Source organism: Tupaia chinensis, unplaced genomic scaffold, assembly GCF_000334495.1.
Source record: "Tupaia chinensis unplaced genomic scaffold, TupChi_1.0 Scaffold149482_1, whole genome shotgun sequence".
Classification (NCBI taxonomy): domain Eukaryota; kingdom Metazoa; phylum Chordata; class Mammalia; order Scandentia; family Tupaiidae; genus Tupaia; species Tupaia belangeri.
The window spans coordinates 499,604-515,911 of NW_006209326.1; the positions used below are offsets into that span (position 1 = coordinate 499,604).

The following is a 16,308-nucleotide window of genomic DNA, read 5'->3' on the forward strand; positions in this document are numbered from 1 at the left end:
AAGAGAGAGAGAGCACACACACAGGACAGTGCATCTCAGAAGCCTTGCTGCCGCATTTGCCTGTGAAGGTGCACTTTGGATCCTCCTCTCCCCACCCTCCCCCACCCTCTGCCATAGCCCCCATGGTGAAAGAGCCAATGGCAGCAAGAGATTGAGAAAGTAGGGCAATGTGTGCCTGATTTCTTGCTACTGCCTTTTGCAAGGGTTCATGTCCTTTGGAACCTCCCCATACACCCCAGCCATCTGCCCTAAGTGTCACTGGCACAGGAGCCAGGAGAGAGAGGGCATAAGGACCGCACATCTAGACTTCTTGCTGCTGCCTTTTGTCTACATGCAGGTGCGCTTTGGACACAGCTGCCTCCACCTGCATCCCTATGCCCCCATGGTGCATTGCCAGCAGCACCAAGAGAGAATGAGCACTTAGAAGGACTACGCATCTAGATTTCTTGCTGCTGTCTTCTGCCTGTGCAAGTGCACACTGGACCCTCTGCCATCTGTGCCTATCTGCTATTACCCCCATGGCTCAGGAGCAAGTGGCAGAGAGAGAGAGACAGTGAGGAGAGGGAGCACAGAAGGACCATGCATCTCAGACTTCTTGCTGGGGTCTTTAGCCCAGGCAGGTATGCTTTGGACTCACTCCACAAGCCCTTCCACCAAAAGCCCCCAGGATGAAGGAACCAGCTGCAGCTAGAGAGAGGGAGAGAGAGCACAAGGAGACCACACATCTCAGACTTCTTGCTGCTACCTTCTTCCCACACAGGTGTGCTCTGAACCTTCCTCATCCCCTAGACCCTCCATAATAAGCCCACTCCTGTGCATGAACCAGTGGCAAGGAGTGAAGAACACAGAGGAGAATGTCTTAGACTTCTTGGTGCTGACTGCCTGCACACGTGTGCTCTGAATCCTCCATTGCCCCCACATTATTCAGCCTTAAGCCTCTGAGTTGCAGGAGCCAGTGGCAATGAAAGACAGAGACACAGGGAGATAGACAATGAGCACAAAAAAATACTTATCCCAGACTTCTTGCTCCCGTCTTTTGCACTGGTGTTATTTGGACCCTTCCCACCACATCCCTCTGCCTTAAGCTTGCACTGTGCAGAAGCCAGTGGCAGAGAGGGACAGAGAAAGGACAGCTGTCTCAGAATTCTGGCTCCTGTCTTTTGCTCATGAAGGTGTGCTTTAGACCCTCTCCCCAGTTACTGCACCCCTCTGCCATAAGATCCTATAATAAAGGAACCAGAGATAGCAATAAAAAGTGAGCACAGGAGATTGCGTGTCTCAGACTTGTTGCAGCTGTCTTTTTCCCACATAGTTCTGCTTTGGAAACTCCTCCTCTAGACCATCTGCAATAAGCCTCCATGGAGCAAGACCCATCAGCAGTGCATACAAGAGAGAGGCAGAGTGAGCACAAGAGAGCACAGTTCAGATTTTTTCCTGCTGCCTTTTGCAAGGGCTGATGTGCTTTGGAACCTCCCCCCACATCCTGCCTCTCTGCCATAAGACCTACAGACGAGAAGCCAGTGGCAGTGAGAGTGAGAACATGAGGACCACACATCTCAGACTTCTTGCTGCTGCCTTTAGCCTGAGTATGTGTGCTCTGGAGCCTCTCCACAACACGCCCCTCTGCCGCAAGGTGCCACAGGGCAAAAGGCAGCTGCGGCATGGCAGAGAGAGTCAATGCAGAAGAACTAGGTGTCTCAGACTTCTTGCTGCTGCCTTTTGTCTGTGAGAGTGTGCTTTGAACACTCCACCTACCCAGCACCTGTTCACCTTAAGCCCACACAGTGCAGGAGCCAGCAGAAGCAAGAGAGAGAGAGCAGAAGGACCAAAGTGTAGGACTTACTGGGGCTGCCTTTTGCCTACACAGGTGTACTATGAACCCTCCACCATAAGCCCCAATGGTGCAGAAGCCAGAACGCAGGAGGACTGCACATCCCAGACTTCTTCCTGGGGTCTTTAGTCCACATAGGTACTCTTTGGATCCTCCTGTCCACAAATTCTTCTGCCAAAGTCCCCATGGTGCAGGAGCCACTGGCAGCAAAACAATGCACACGAGAGAGTGAGCAGAAGTACTGCACATCTCAGAATTCTTGCTGCTGCCTTTTGCTGGTGCAAGTGTGCTTTGAAACTTTCCTCCCACCACCCCCAGCACTGGAGACCCTCCATCATAAGCCAAACCCTGGGCACAAACCAGAGACAAGGAGAGAGACAGCACAAAGGAGCACATGTTGCTGACTTTGCCTGCACAGGTGTGCTCTAGACCTCCCCCATCCCCTTTCACACCTCTCAGTATGCCCCATGCTGTAGGAGTCAGCAGAAGTGAGAATGAGCTCAAAAGAAATGTACGTCCCATAGTTCTTGCTGTTGACTTTTGGCTCCACAGGTATTCTTTGGAACCCCATGCCCCTGCTGCCCTTTGCCTTTAGCTTCCATAATGCAGAAGCCAGTGTTAGAGAGAGAGCAGGACTGAGTATCTCAGACTTCTTGCTGCTGCCTGTGGCACAGGCTCCTGTGCTATCAACCCTCCCTCCAGCATCCCTCCTCCATAAGCCACCATCCTGCAGGAACCCACTAGCAAGGTAGTGAGCTCAGAAGGAATTCTCATCCCAGGCTTTCTGTTGTTGCCTTTTGCCTGCACAGTGTTCTTTGGACTCCCACACCCCTGCTCCCCTTGCCTTAAGCCCCCACAGTTCAGGAACCAGCTGGGGGGGGGGAGAGCGAGCAAACAAACTACAAAGCATCTCATGTTTCTTGTGGTTGCCTTTTGTAAGTGCAGATATGGCTTCGAACCTCCCCACCACCCCACCGCTCCACCATAAGCCCCATGTTACAGAAGTCCGGGGCAGCAAGACAATGAGTGCAGTAGGACCATGCACCTCAGACTTTTTGCTCCTGCCTTTTTTACACACAGGTGTGCTTTAGATCTTGCCTCACCTTGAGCCCTTCTGCCATAAGTCCCCACAGTGCAGGAGCCAGTAGTAGTAAGAGAGAGAATGAGTGAAGAAAGGCTACATATCTCACACTTCTTGCTGCTGCCTTTTGCCTAGACAGGTGTGCTTTGAACCCTGTCCTTCCGTCCTTCACCACCTTAAGCCCTCAAGGTGCAGGACCCAGCAGCAGCCAGAGTAAGAGTGAGCCCAAAAGGACCAGGTATCTCGGACTTCTTGTTGCCTTTTGCCCATGCAGGTGTTCTCTGAACTCTCTCCACACATCGCTCTTTCACCATAAGGTGCCACAAAGAAAACCCAGCAGCAGAAAGACAGAAACTGAGTGAGCACAGAAAAACTGGACTTCTCAGACTTCAAGCTGCTTTGCCTGTGGAAGTGTGCGTTAGATAACCCTCTCACACACAGCCCTATGCCATAAGCTCCCACGGTACAAGAGTCAGTGGCAGCGAGAGATGGAGAGAATGTGACTTAAGAACTGCACATCTCAAACTTCTTGATTCTGCATTTTTCCTTCACAGGTGTACTCTGGATATTCTCTGCACTGCACCCTTACACCTTAAGCCCCCACAGTCCAGGGGCCAGCAGCACTGAAAGAGAGACAGAGAGAGAGAAAAAGGGCCCCATGTCTCAGACATCATGCTGATGCTTTCTGCCAGCACAGGTGTCCTTTGACACTTTTGCTGCATCACCCCCAGCATGCCTCTGCCATAAGCCCCAGGTTGAAGGAGCCAATGGCAGACAGCACAGCTGTGCATGCCCAGGACAGCACATCTCAGACTTCTTTCTGGTACCTTTTGCCCATGGAGGTGTGCTCTGGACTGTCCCCACACCTTGCCCCTCTACCTTAAGCCCCAAGGTGTAGGAGCCAACAGCAGTAAGACAGAATAGAGTGATCTCAGAACTCTCTGTCCATCTCAGACTTCTTGCTGCTGCCTTTTGCCCACAAAAGTGCTAAAGGGCGCTTTGGACCCTCTCTCTGCTCAAAACCCCATGGTGGTGTGAGCCAGGGACAACAGAGAGTGAGAACAAAAGGGAAGAGCATCTAAGACTTCTTCCTTGTGCCTTTTGTCCATGCAGGAGTGCTTTAGACTCTCCATATCCCATGCCCCTCTAGTTTAAGCACCTAAGGTGCAGGAGCCAATAGCAAGCAGCAAGAGAGACAGAGAAGGAGAGCGAGCAAGCACAGATGATAATGTGTCTCAGACCTCTTGCTGCTCCCTTTGGCAAGCCTAGGTGTGCTTTGAAATGCCCTCCACCACTCTGCCCTCCAATATAAGCCCCCATGGTGAAGGAGCCCATGGCAGTGAGACAATGAGTGTGAGCACTGACTTTCAGACTTTTTGTTGCTGCCTTTTGCCTGCAGAGATTTGCTTTGGAACAGTCTCCTCCATATCCTCAGCCATAAGCCCATATGGTGCAGGAGTCAGTGGTAATAAGAGAGAGAGTGAATGCAGAAGTACCTTGTATCTCAGACATGTAGCTGTTGCCATTTGCCTACATGGGTGTGCTTTATACCTCCTCCCACTCCTGCCCATGCTTCCTTAAGCCCACCTAGCAGGAGCCTGGAGCAGTAAGACAGAGAGAGAGCATGAGTGCAGGGCCTCATGTCTCAAGAGTTCTTGATGCTACCTTTTTCCTGCACAAGTGTGCTTTTCACCTTTGCCATTCCTTCATCCCCTCTGCTGTTACTGACACAGTGCAGGAGTCAGGGGCATGAGAAAAAGTAAACACTGAAAGACTGGATCACATGTCTCAGAGTTCTTGCTACTGCCTTTAGCTCAAGCTGGTGTGCTTTAGACTCTCCACCCCAACCCTCTCCACCTTAAGCCCCATGGTTTATGAGTAAGTGGCAGCAAGAGAGACAGGGTTGCAGAAGGACCATGCCTCTCAGACTTCTTTCTCCTGCCATTTGCCTGCATAGGTTTGCTTTGAGATTTCAGAATTTACTGACTTGTACTTCCTCCATTTGAATCTCTCTAGCCCAGCTCCAGAAAACACTGGAATAGAAACCAACACTAAAGTTGGCTGCATACACTCTTCTTGGATTGGTAGACAGGCCCTCTCTCAAAAACACAACTGAGAAATAGAGCTCACCTTCCCCACTAACTCTAAAGAATCAACTTCAAAAAATTAAGAAGGCATATATAATCCATCAGATGATCAAAAACGAGTGCAGAGATACAAAAAATATGAAAAAATATGTCTCCCCATTCTTTTATTTGCGTTGTTTCAGTCAAGAGGTCTGATGGTTAGCCTCATAGGCTAGCAATTCATAAATAATTATACATTTCTTTCTTGCCATTTTTAGAACCTTCTCTTTGTCTTTGATTTTAACCAGCTATGATGTACCATTGAGAGAATCTTCTTAAGTTTATTTATTTGGGATCCTTTGTATTTGTTGGGTCTGATATCTGAATATTTCTCTAGGTTTGGAAAAAGCTTTCTTTAAGTATTTCATGGGAGAGATTTTCAATGCTAAAATCATATTATTCACTTTCTGGAATACTAATTATTCAGATATTTGGGTCTTTAATAGTGTCTAGTATTTCTGGTAAGTCATCATCATTTTAGGGTCTTACTTTTTCATTCTTTTTGGTGGTTTTGTCTAAGTCAATGGTTTTGTCTTCCAGATCAGAGAGTCTATGTTCTGCATGGTCTAATCCACTATTAATACTTTCAAGGGAGGTTTTGAATTTTTGTGTTACAGTCTATCTCTAGGAGTTCTGTTTAAATTGTGTGTGTGTGTTTCTCTTTACAAAATCCCTTTTTCAGGTCTTGGAATGATTTCTTCATCTAGAGATTGTTGTATTCTCTTACATATCGTTCAGTTTTGAAACTTTGAACATTCTGTATTCCTTTTCGGACATTTCTGTGTGTTCTTTTGCACTCTCTGGTTGAGGAGAAATTGTTCTGTTCCCTTGAAGGAGAGATTCTTTTCTTTTTTTTGTTTTTTTTTCATATTTCTTGTGTCTCTGCACTCGTTTTTGCTCATCCTCAAGGATAAAGATATACATAGACTAGAAAGTGAAGGGCTGAAAAAGGTATTCCATAGAAATGGAAATTTAAAAAAAATGCTGATGTCACAGTATGATATCAGACAAAACAGTCAATGAAAAAACATAAGAAGAGTTAAAGAAGGACACTATAGGGCCAGCAGGTGGCATTGTGGTTAAGGAACTGAATGACCACAGTTTGAGTACCAACTTGCTTTTCTCAATTATCGCTGTCTCTTTCTGTGTCTCTTGTGAGTACAAGTGCCCTTTAGCAAATGAAATGATAATATAAATTAAAAAATTTCTTTTTTAAAAAAATGAACTATATATTATTAAAAGGGTTAATTCATTAAGAAAATTTAGCACTTATTAATACCTATGCACTCAATGCTCTCAAATATGTGAAAGAAAGCCTGCTAGATCTAAAGGGAGAGACAGCAATAAGCTAATCAATGGGGATCACAATATCCCACTGTCTCTTTTGGACAGAACATCTAGACAAAAAATGAACAAAGAGATACAAGATCTAAATAATACCATAAATCAAATGGGCTTGACAGACATCTATAGAACTTCCCAACCAACAGCTACAAAATACACATTTTTCTGACTCCCATATGGAACATTTTTGAAGATGAACTACATGATAGAGCACAAAACAATCCTTTAGAAGCTTCCGATTGAGGAGATGCTGGAAGACAGCCCTTAGACAAGGTCTTTACTGGGTGTGTTTAAATAAAATGCTACAGCTATTTCCAACTATATGAACCAGTTGTATCAAGCTATGCATCGGATTTATGATGCACAGAATGAATTAAGTGCGGCACCACACTTGACTTCAAAACTTTTAAAAGAATATGAAAAACAGAGTTTTCCTTTGGGGGATGATGATGAAGTCATGAGCTCTACTTTACAACAGTTTTCAAGTTATAGATGAGCTTAGCTCTTGTCATGCGGTACTTTCAACTCAACTTGCTGATGCCATGATGTCCCCCATTACCCAGTTTAAAGAAAGAGATCTGAAAGAAATATTAACATTAAAGGAAGTGTTTCAGATTGCTAGTAATGATCATGATGCTGCAATTAATAGATACAGTCAATTATCTAAAAAAGAGAAAATGACAAGGTGAAATATGAAGTAACAGAAGATGTGTACACTTCCAGAAAGAAACAACACCAGACCATGATGCATTATTTTTTTTTTGAGAGGTTTTTCACTATAGGGCGCGTGTGCTCGCCAGACAGACAGAGAGAGACAGAGAGACAGAAAGCGAGAAATCACCCCCCCAGAGGGGATGGTCACGCCGCAATCCCTTCTCCTCCATTCTCCTCTCGGGATCTTGGGCATGCACACACACGCGCCCGGCGTAGGTTTTAAGCCACCGGGTCCGGGACGTGAACTGCGGTCGACTACATGGAAGTCCAGCGACATAGTCATTATACTAACTGCTGGTCCCCATGATGCATTATTTTTGTGCACTAAATACAATCTCGGCCACCGACAGCTCGAACCAGCAGTTCAGGATCCTTAGGATCCTAGTCCACAAATTTGCTGCCCTCTCTCTAGATTCTCTGGTTGCTCCAGACACCCCGATACAGTATGGCATAATCTTTCCTGTGTGTGAAGATCAGCCTGGTCAGGAAAAAGCCTCTGGCCAGGGAGGAGGGCGTACAAACCCATTTGGAGAATCTGGAGGAATTACAAAATCTGAAATTGAAGATTCTATTCTTCATCAGTTATTTATTGTCTGATTCCTTGGTTCTATGGAGGTGAAATCACATGACCATTCAGATGTTGTTTATGAAACAATGCTGCCTGGGCCACCCATAACATCTTCCGTATGGCAGAATCACATTTATTAGTCACTTGTGACTCTTTAAAGTTAATTGATCCCCAGACACAAGTTACAAGGCTCACATTTCCATTACCCTATGTAGTTTTGTACGCTACACACCAGGAAAATAAGCGACTTTTTGGATTCGTTCTTCGGACATCAGGAGGAAAAAGTGAGAGTAATCTGTCATCAGTCTGCTATATATTTGAATCAAACAATGAGGGGGGAAAGATTTGTGATTCTGTTGGCCTGGCAAAACAGATAGCTTTGCATGCTGAACTGGACCGTAGGGCAACAGAGAAACAAAAAGAAATAGAGAGAGTGAAAGAGAAGCAACAGAAAGAACTCAGTAAACAAAAACAGATTAAAAAGGACTTGGAAGAACAGAGTCAGTTGATAGCTGCTTCCAATAGACCAAACCAAACTAGTGGTGAAGGGCAGTTTGTTGTCCTTAGCAGTAGCCAGTCAGAAGAGAGTGATTTAGGAGAAGAAGGGAAGAAGTGAGAGTCAGAAGCATAAAACTTACCCTTGCTTTTTGATTGCTATCCCCTCCCCCAACCTGGAATATGACAATTTCTGTGGTGAAATGGCACAAGGTAACAACAATGTTAAAATAAGAAGGAAATTAGGCTTTAAAAAAAAATAAATCCTTTTCAAACTGAAAGGTACAGAAACTATATCCAGCACCTTCTCTGACAATGGAAACAAAAGAGATTAAATGAAAACCCGTGAAAATGCATAAACACATGGACATTAGGCCACCTACTACTGAATGACTTCACAACCACTGAAGAAATTAAGACTGAAACAAAAGGTATTGACACTAATGATAATAAACACACAAATTTTCATAACCTATGGGAAACAATGAAAGCAGTCATAAAAGGTACATTTATATTAATTAGTTCTCACAAGAAAAAAACTGTAAGGGGACAAATAGACAACCAAATAACACACCTCAGAGAACTGGAAACAACCAAACATGGCACACACACACACACACACACACACACACACACAATAAAGATTCAAGCAGAAATAAATGAAATAGAAAGCAAACTATGCAGAAAATAAATGAAACCAAATGCTGATTCACCAAGAAAATAAACAAAATTGGCATGTCATTAACTAGATTAGTCAAGAACAGAGAAAAGAATCATGTAAATCAAATTAACAATGAAACACACAATATTAAAACAAACATAACAGAAATACTGGGTCGTTGGAAAAGTAATGACACATTTTTGCACATAAAAACATGAAAAAAAGTCATGATTTTCATGATGACTAAATACAAAAGATCACAAAAGAATACTATGAGTGACTATATACCAATAAACAAGAAAACCTGGATGAAGTGAACAAACCTTAAATAAATAAATAAATAAAAAGGATGGACAAATTTCTGGACACATAATTTACCAAGACTGAATCAGGAAGAAACAGAAAGCCTGAAGAGACCAATAAGAAGTAATGCAATTGACTAAGTAATAAATATCTCCCAAAAAACAAAAGCCAAGTTCTCTTCACTTATGAATTCTACAGAACTTTTAAAGAAGAGCTAACTCTCAATGTACTATTTTTAAAGATACAAAAGGAATGAACTCTCCCAAACTCATTCTATGAAGTCTCCATCACTCTCATCCACAAAACAGAAAAGTACATAACAAAAAAAGAAAACTACAGACCAATATACCTGATGAATACAGTTGAAAAAATTGTCAACAAGTTACTAGCAAACCATATCCAATGACACATTAAAACCAGTATGCACCAAGACCAGGTATGCTTTATTTCATGGATGCAAAGGTGGTACAACATACACAAAACAATAAATGTAATACATCATATTAACAGAAAAGATAAAAATTATATGACCATATCAAATGGTACACAAAAAGCATCTGATAAAATAGAAAAACCCACATATAGTTTTTCATATTGAATGGGCAAAAGATGAAAGTTTTTCCACTAAACACTGGAACAAGTCAAGGCTACCCACTTTCTCCTCTCTTTTTGAATATAGTGTTGGAAGTCCTAGTCAACACAATCAGACAAGAGAATAAAGTAAAAAGTATTCAAATAGGGTAAAAAGAAGTGAAATTATCTCTCAATCATATACATAGAAAACCAAAGGAATTCGCACACACAAAAAAAATGATCCTGGAAGTGATAAATAATTACCATAAAGTAGCAGGATACAAAATCAACATACAAAAGTCTATAGCATTTTTATATACTAAAAGTGAGGTATTACAGAATTGAAAAAATAAATCCATTTATGATAGCCACAAAAAGCATAAGATACCTAGAAATAAACATAACCAAGGAAGTCAAAGACCTTTACAAGGAAAATTATGAAAAAGAGAAATTGAAAATGGTAAAAAAAAAAAAAAAAAAAAAAGTGAAAAGACATCCCATTCTCCCAGATTGGAAGAATTAACATGATCAAAATATCAATTCTTCCAAAATTAACCTATAAATTTAGTGCAATTCCGATCAAATTATCAGAGATTTTCTTCACAGAATTAAAAAATAATAAAATTTGACTGGAATCATCAATGACCTCACATCACCAAAGCAATACTGCACAAAAGGAATGAAGTAGGAGATATCTCACTTCCTTACCTCAAGATATGCTACAGTGCTGTGATAATCAAAACAGCATGGTACTTGCACAAAAACTGGCATGTAAACCAATGGAACAAAATTAAAACCCCAAACACGCAGAACTGACTTTTGACAAAGGGCACAAGACAAGTCATTGGGAAAAGAAAATATGTTCTGCAAGTGGTGCAGGGAAAACTGGCTATCAACCTGCAGAAAAATGAAACTGTACCCTTATTTCTCACCATTAACAAATATCAACTCAAACTGGATCAAAGATCAAACATAAAGCATCAAAGTATAAAACTACTGGTGAAAAACACAAGAGAACCTGTTGGAGACATCACAGTAGGTAAAAACTTCTTATATAAAATCCCCAAAGCACAGAATCCTGAAAATAGAGAAGTGGGATTACATCAAGTTAAAAAGCTTCTGTGCCGCAAAAGAAATAATAATAAAGAATAAAGAGACACCCGTCAGAATAGAGAATATACTTACAAACTAAGACTTAGATAAAGGACTCAGAACCAGTATAGGGAACTCAAGCAGTTTTCCCCTCAAAAAACACAAAAAGTAAAAAAAAAATCTGATTAAAAAATAGGCACATCAGCTCAACAGACTAATTCCCCAATGAAGACATATAAAAAGCCAAGAAGCATATGAAAAAATGTTCAACATCTCTTATCATAAGAAAGATGCAAGTCAAAACCACAATGAGATACCACCTAACCCCAGTCAGGTTGGCTAAGATTAAAAGAATAAAAAATAGTAAGTGCTAGTGAAACTGCAGTGGAAAGGGAACACTCCTAAACTGTTGGTGGAAAAGTAAATTAGTTCACTCACTGTGTAGAACAATATGGAGGATCCTCAAAAACCTACAAATAGAACCACCATATGTTCCCGCAATTCTACTCCTGGGTATCTACCTAAAAGACAGAAATATATTCATTTGGAAAAACATTTGCACATCTGTTTTTTGCAGCCTTATTCACAATTGCTAAGACATGGCATCAACCCAAAAGTCTAAGGAAAGATGAACACACTGAAAAAGTGTAGCACATATATACTGCATAATACTATTCAGCCATAAAAAACAATGAGACCCTGGCATTTGATGGAAAGTGGACAGATATGGAAGATTAATGTTTAAGATTTAATGTTAAGTGAAGCAAGCCAGACTATGAAAGTGAGGCATTTGATGTCCCACTTAATATATACTGAATGCCAGCACTTTATGGCAGGAACTGAAAGACTGGAATAATAAAACAATGGAGAGCAACTGCGGATACTAGAGGTAGTGTGGGAGGAGGATGGGCAATGGGGAACAGGAAGTGGGGAATCAAAATACAAAAAACAATACTTTTAATGGACACAAAAATGGAAAATTATCTGCTGATGATAATGTGTACAATAGTATGTCTGACTGGACTAATATACAGCACATTTATGCTGGGAAAATTCATTTTGTGTGCTGTAAGGATGTACAGTATCTAAATGTATAATAAATAAAAGATTTCAACACACATACTAAAAAGAGGCAGTAAAATTACAAATAAATACGTGAATACAATTACACATACAAACTCAATGTAATTAAAGTAAAAAAAACAATTTAACAACAGTGCCCTAATCATGCCACCTGATGGCCCCACTCTCTCTTCTTGTCGTCTCTCCCCAGTGAACAAATGTGCTCCACAGCAAAACTTAATAAATAAAAAATAAAGGCTAAGAATTCATTAGCTAATTTAATAGTTTAGAAAAGGGAGATTTTACTAAAAGATGGTTAGAAAGAGAAAATTATAAGAAACAATCAAAGATCATGAAAATAAACATATCAGAGAGGATCATAAATGCCAAACGTTAGTTCTTTAAAATAAAGAAATTCAAAGAATGGGATCAGCAGATGTTGAAATGCTTACATTACTGGACTCCTATAGTTGACTGCATTTTGAGTCCAGGTTTCATTGACTTTTAAATGGGCATGTCCAAGATCCTGAGAGGAGAAAGGATAGTGGCATAGCCAACATCCAGGGAAGTGATTTCTCACGTTCTGTCTGTCTCTGACTCTCGGGCAAGTGCTTGTGCCCGATAGTAAAAATCTCTCTCAGAAAAAAAAGAAAAAGAAATCTGGCAATTTTGATAACAGAAATATATATTCTTGCAATGATAACATGCCTACACAAACACACACCTACAAATACAAATGTTATAAAGTAACAGTAACCAGACAGTGTAAAACTATAAATGAGATGAATAAATAGATGAGTTGAACTGCAAAGAGAAACTCTTAAAAATACCCCTGGCAGGACCACGAGTTGGCATAATGGCTATGTCACTGGACTCCCATGTAGTCGACCATAGTTCAAGTCCCAGACCTGGTGGCTTAAACTCACGCTGGGTGAGTGTGTGTCCATGCCCAAGATCTAGAGAGGAGAATGGAAGAGAAGGGATTGTGGCATGGCCATTCCCCCTGGTGGGCAGGAGTAATTTCTCACTTTCTGTCTCTTTTTTTGGCAAGTGCACGTGCCCTACATCAAAAACCTCTCAAAAAAAAATAATAATCCCGCTGGGTTTTGGTAACTTTTATCAGTGACAGACAGTACTTCAGAGAAGCAGGGGAAAAAGAATATTTTCCAAAGAACATTAGCTATAGTGACATTATTATATCTGTGTAACAAATCATGATGATATACCTTTTGTCCTGAAACATAACAAATTATTTCCAAAGATACTTTTTAAGAGTTAAGCAAAATATTTTAAATAATTTATAAATCAGACTACATTAAAATGAAAATTCTATTCATCAAATGACATACTTAAAAGGTGTAAAGAGAAGTGACACAGTAGGAGAAAATAATGACCACACACCCAATCAAGCATATTTATCTTTTTAAAAGAAAACTTTTTAAAAAACAGGGTCTCGTAGGGGGATGGCAGGTGGTGTGGTGTTTAAAGGCACAGGATTCCCACATGGCCAACAGTGGTTCAAGTCCTGGACCTGGTGGCTTGCTTTCTCACTTTCCCTTTCTGTCTGTCTGTCTCTCTCTCTCTGGTCAAATTAAAATAATAATAACAAATACAACTAAATCAATAACATAAATGCATAAAAAAGGTCTTGCTAGTTTATGATCCTCCTGTCTCCCAAGTAGTAACAAAACATTTTAAAATTATTTATGTAATTTTTTTTATCCCTCATTTTTTAAAATTTGCTACAGAGCACACATACTCACCAGAGAAAGACAGACAGAGTGAGGGGAGGAGAGAGAGAGAGAAAGCTATCAGGCTTAGCTTGGGACTCAAAATTGAGGTTAGCCATTGAGGTCAGTCCAGAACCCTAACCATTATGCAATGTGCTGGTCCTGTAACTAAACATTTTTAATTAGAAATAACAGGTATCTCCCCCAAAGAAAAGTAGTCAAAACTCTTGAATGAATACTTTAGGTAGATTTCTAAATGTTCAATAAATATGTTTAACATTTTTAATAAATGGAAAAATAACAAAATCAAATAAGTAAAACTAGACAGTATAAATAAACACATGGAACCAAACTCTCAGGAAAAAAATAATAAACTTGAATGTTAAGTTATCTATATTTTAGGAAGCTGATCCAAAAAGCTTCCAGATAAATATACAACCAGCATAAATGCAAAGAAATGCAAGCATGTAAGTAAAACGATAAGAACTCATAGCATTAGTCTAAACATTTGAAATGAAGAGGCAAGAGGCAGTCATTAAGGGAGAAATGAATGGGTTGGTGTGGGGGGAAGTGGTTTCTAGGGGTAAGCCATATTTTAGATCTTATAAGTCCAATTTAATAAACAGTATAAAGCACAAGTTATATGAAGATTACATGTGTGTAATATACATGTATGCAAGTTTTTAGAAACAAATATATAGAGTATATAAGAAAATAAATATTTATAGACAGGAAAAAAAGGGGTTACACAAATGTACATGAAAAAAAACTCACCTTTACAAAGATGACCACTTTCCCAAAATTAATAAAAATGAAGTATTATCTTTGTCTCTGATACAAAATATCCCATCAAAATTCCAGAATATTTTCTTTTCATGGAAAAAGGAGCCAAAAATTCTAAAATTTATCCAAAATGTCAAATATAAATACGTATATTAGACAATTTCTGAATTAAAGCACTGATGTAACTGACAGTAACATATATTATAAAACTGCAACATAGCTATCATAGACAAAGATCAAGAGACCAGAATATAAACACAATCCAGAAATAAAGAAATAATGAAATAAAAATTGTTAGGCCACCCCGTGGCATGAGGGTTAAGGCAACTAGATCCCAAATAGCCAATCATAGTTCAAGTCCTAGACGCAACAGCTCGAAAAGCAGGCCAGGCACATGTGCATGTGTGCCCAAAATCCTGAAAGGAGAATGCAGAATAAACAGGTATGGCCATCCCCTGTGAGTGGAGATTTCTCCTTCCTTCCTTCTGTCTCCCTCCTTCCCTCCCTCCCTCCCTCCCTTTCTCTCTCTCTCCCTCTCTATCTCTTTCTCCTTCTCTCATACACACACACACACACACACACACACACACACACACACATACACACGCCCTGTAGCAAAAACTAAACAACAACAACATAATGCAGGCCTGGCTTACAGGTACAGTCAATAGCAATGGTAACGGCAGTCTTAGAAAACATATGGCTGACCATGACTTTGGATCTGTGGGTCAGTCTAAAAACAAGCCCAGGTATAAGTGCACAAGCCTCAGATTCTGATGAGTTGGAGAGCTGGGGAAACACAGGGTGATGAAACCCCGAATGAGCTTCTCTCGCTCTCAATCTTGTGTGGATATGCACACTCTGTCATGAATAAAATAAAGCAAAAAATAAAAATATGATAGAAATCTAAGTTTGAAAAGTTTTTGCCCACTAATGTTTCCCTTTTTATTTTTTGATTTTTTTCCATAGGGAGCATATAGTCACTGGAGAGAGAGAGGGAGGGAAAGTGAGAAATCATCACCTGGAATAATAGCCACACCACAATCTCTTCTCTTCCATCCTCTTCTTGAGATTTTCAGCATGCATGCACACATGCTTGCTGTGATTTTTCAAGCCATCAGGTTTGGGACTCAAACCACAGCTGGCCATTTGGAAGTCCAGTGCCATAACCACCATACCTACTACCTGCTGGCCCCAGTGCTTCACTTCTTAGCAGTGTCACTACTGAAATTTCCTGAGGCTAAGTTGGTGGAGACATGGGCCTCACCAAGAGTCACACGCACACATGCTTGCTGTGATTTTTCAAGCCATCAGGTTTGGGACTCAAACCACAGCTGGCCATTTGGAAGTCCAGTGCCATAACCACCATACCTACTACCTGCTGGCCCCAGTGCTTCACTTCTTAGCAGTGTCACTACTGAAATTTCCTGAGGCTAAGTTGGTGGAGACATGGGCCTCACCAAGAGTCAACACAAACCACTAGATGTGAAAGTGAAGTCATCTGGAACCAATCAGACTCTCTCAAGGCACCACATGACTAAAACCTCACTTGCCATCCAGGCAACCAGAATAGAAACTACCCAGCTGAACCAACACCAAAATGTAGATCCAAGGACCCTTGAGCTAATAAGTTAGCTGGTTTTTAGAATACTTAGTTGGTTCCTTAGACAGAAAATGGTAAACAATACATTTAAGACCCCAGCAATGTTTTTAACAATATCATGTGAGGGAGAAAGTCTTAAATACATGTCAAATACAATCAATAGAACTTCACAGCCATGTGTAGAACTTTTGAAAACCTACAAAGCAATTATGTGTACATTAGTAGATACCTTTCTTTTTCTTGCTATAGGGCACGTGCGCTTGCCAGAAAGACAGAGAGAGACAGAGAGACAGAAAGCGAGAAATCACCCACCAGGGGGGATGGCCATGCAGCAATCCCTTC

At 40.8% G+C, this 16,308-nt stretch overlaps 1 pseudogene; it reads left to right on the plus strand.

The window, feature by feature from the left end:
- Positions 1-2,778: 2,778 nt before the first annotated feature.
- LOC102480160 (DCC-interacting protein 13-alpha pseudogene) lies at positions 2,779-8,374 on the plus strand (annotated as a pseudogene).
- Positions 8,375-16,308: the final 7,934 nt, after the last annotated feature.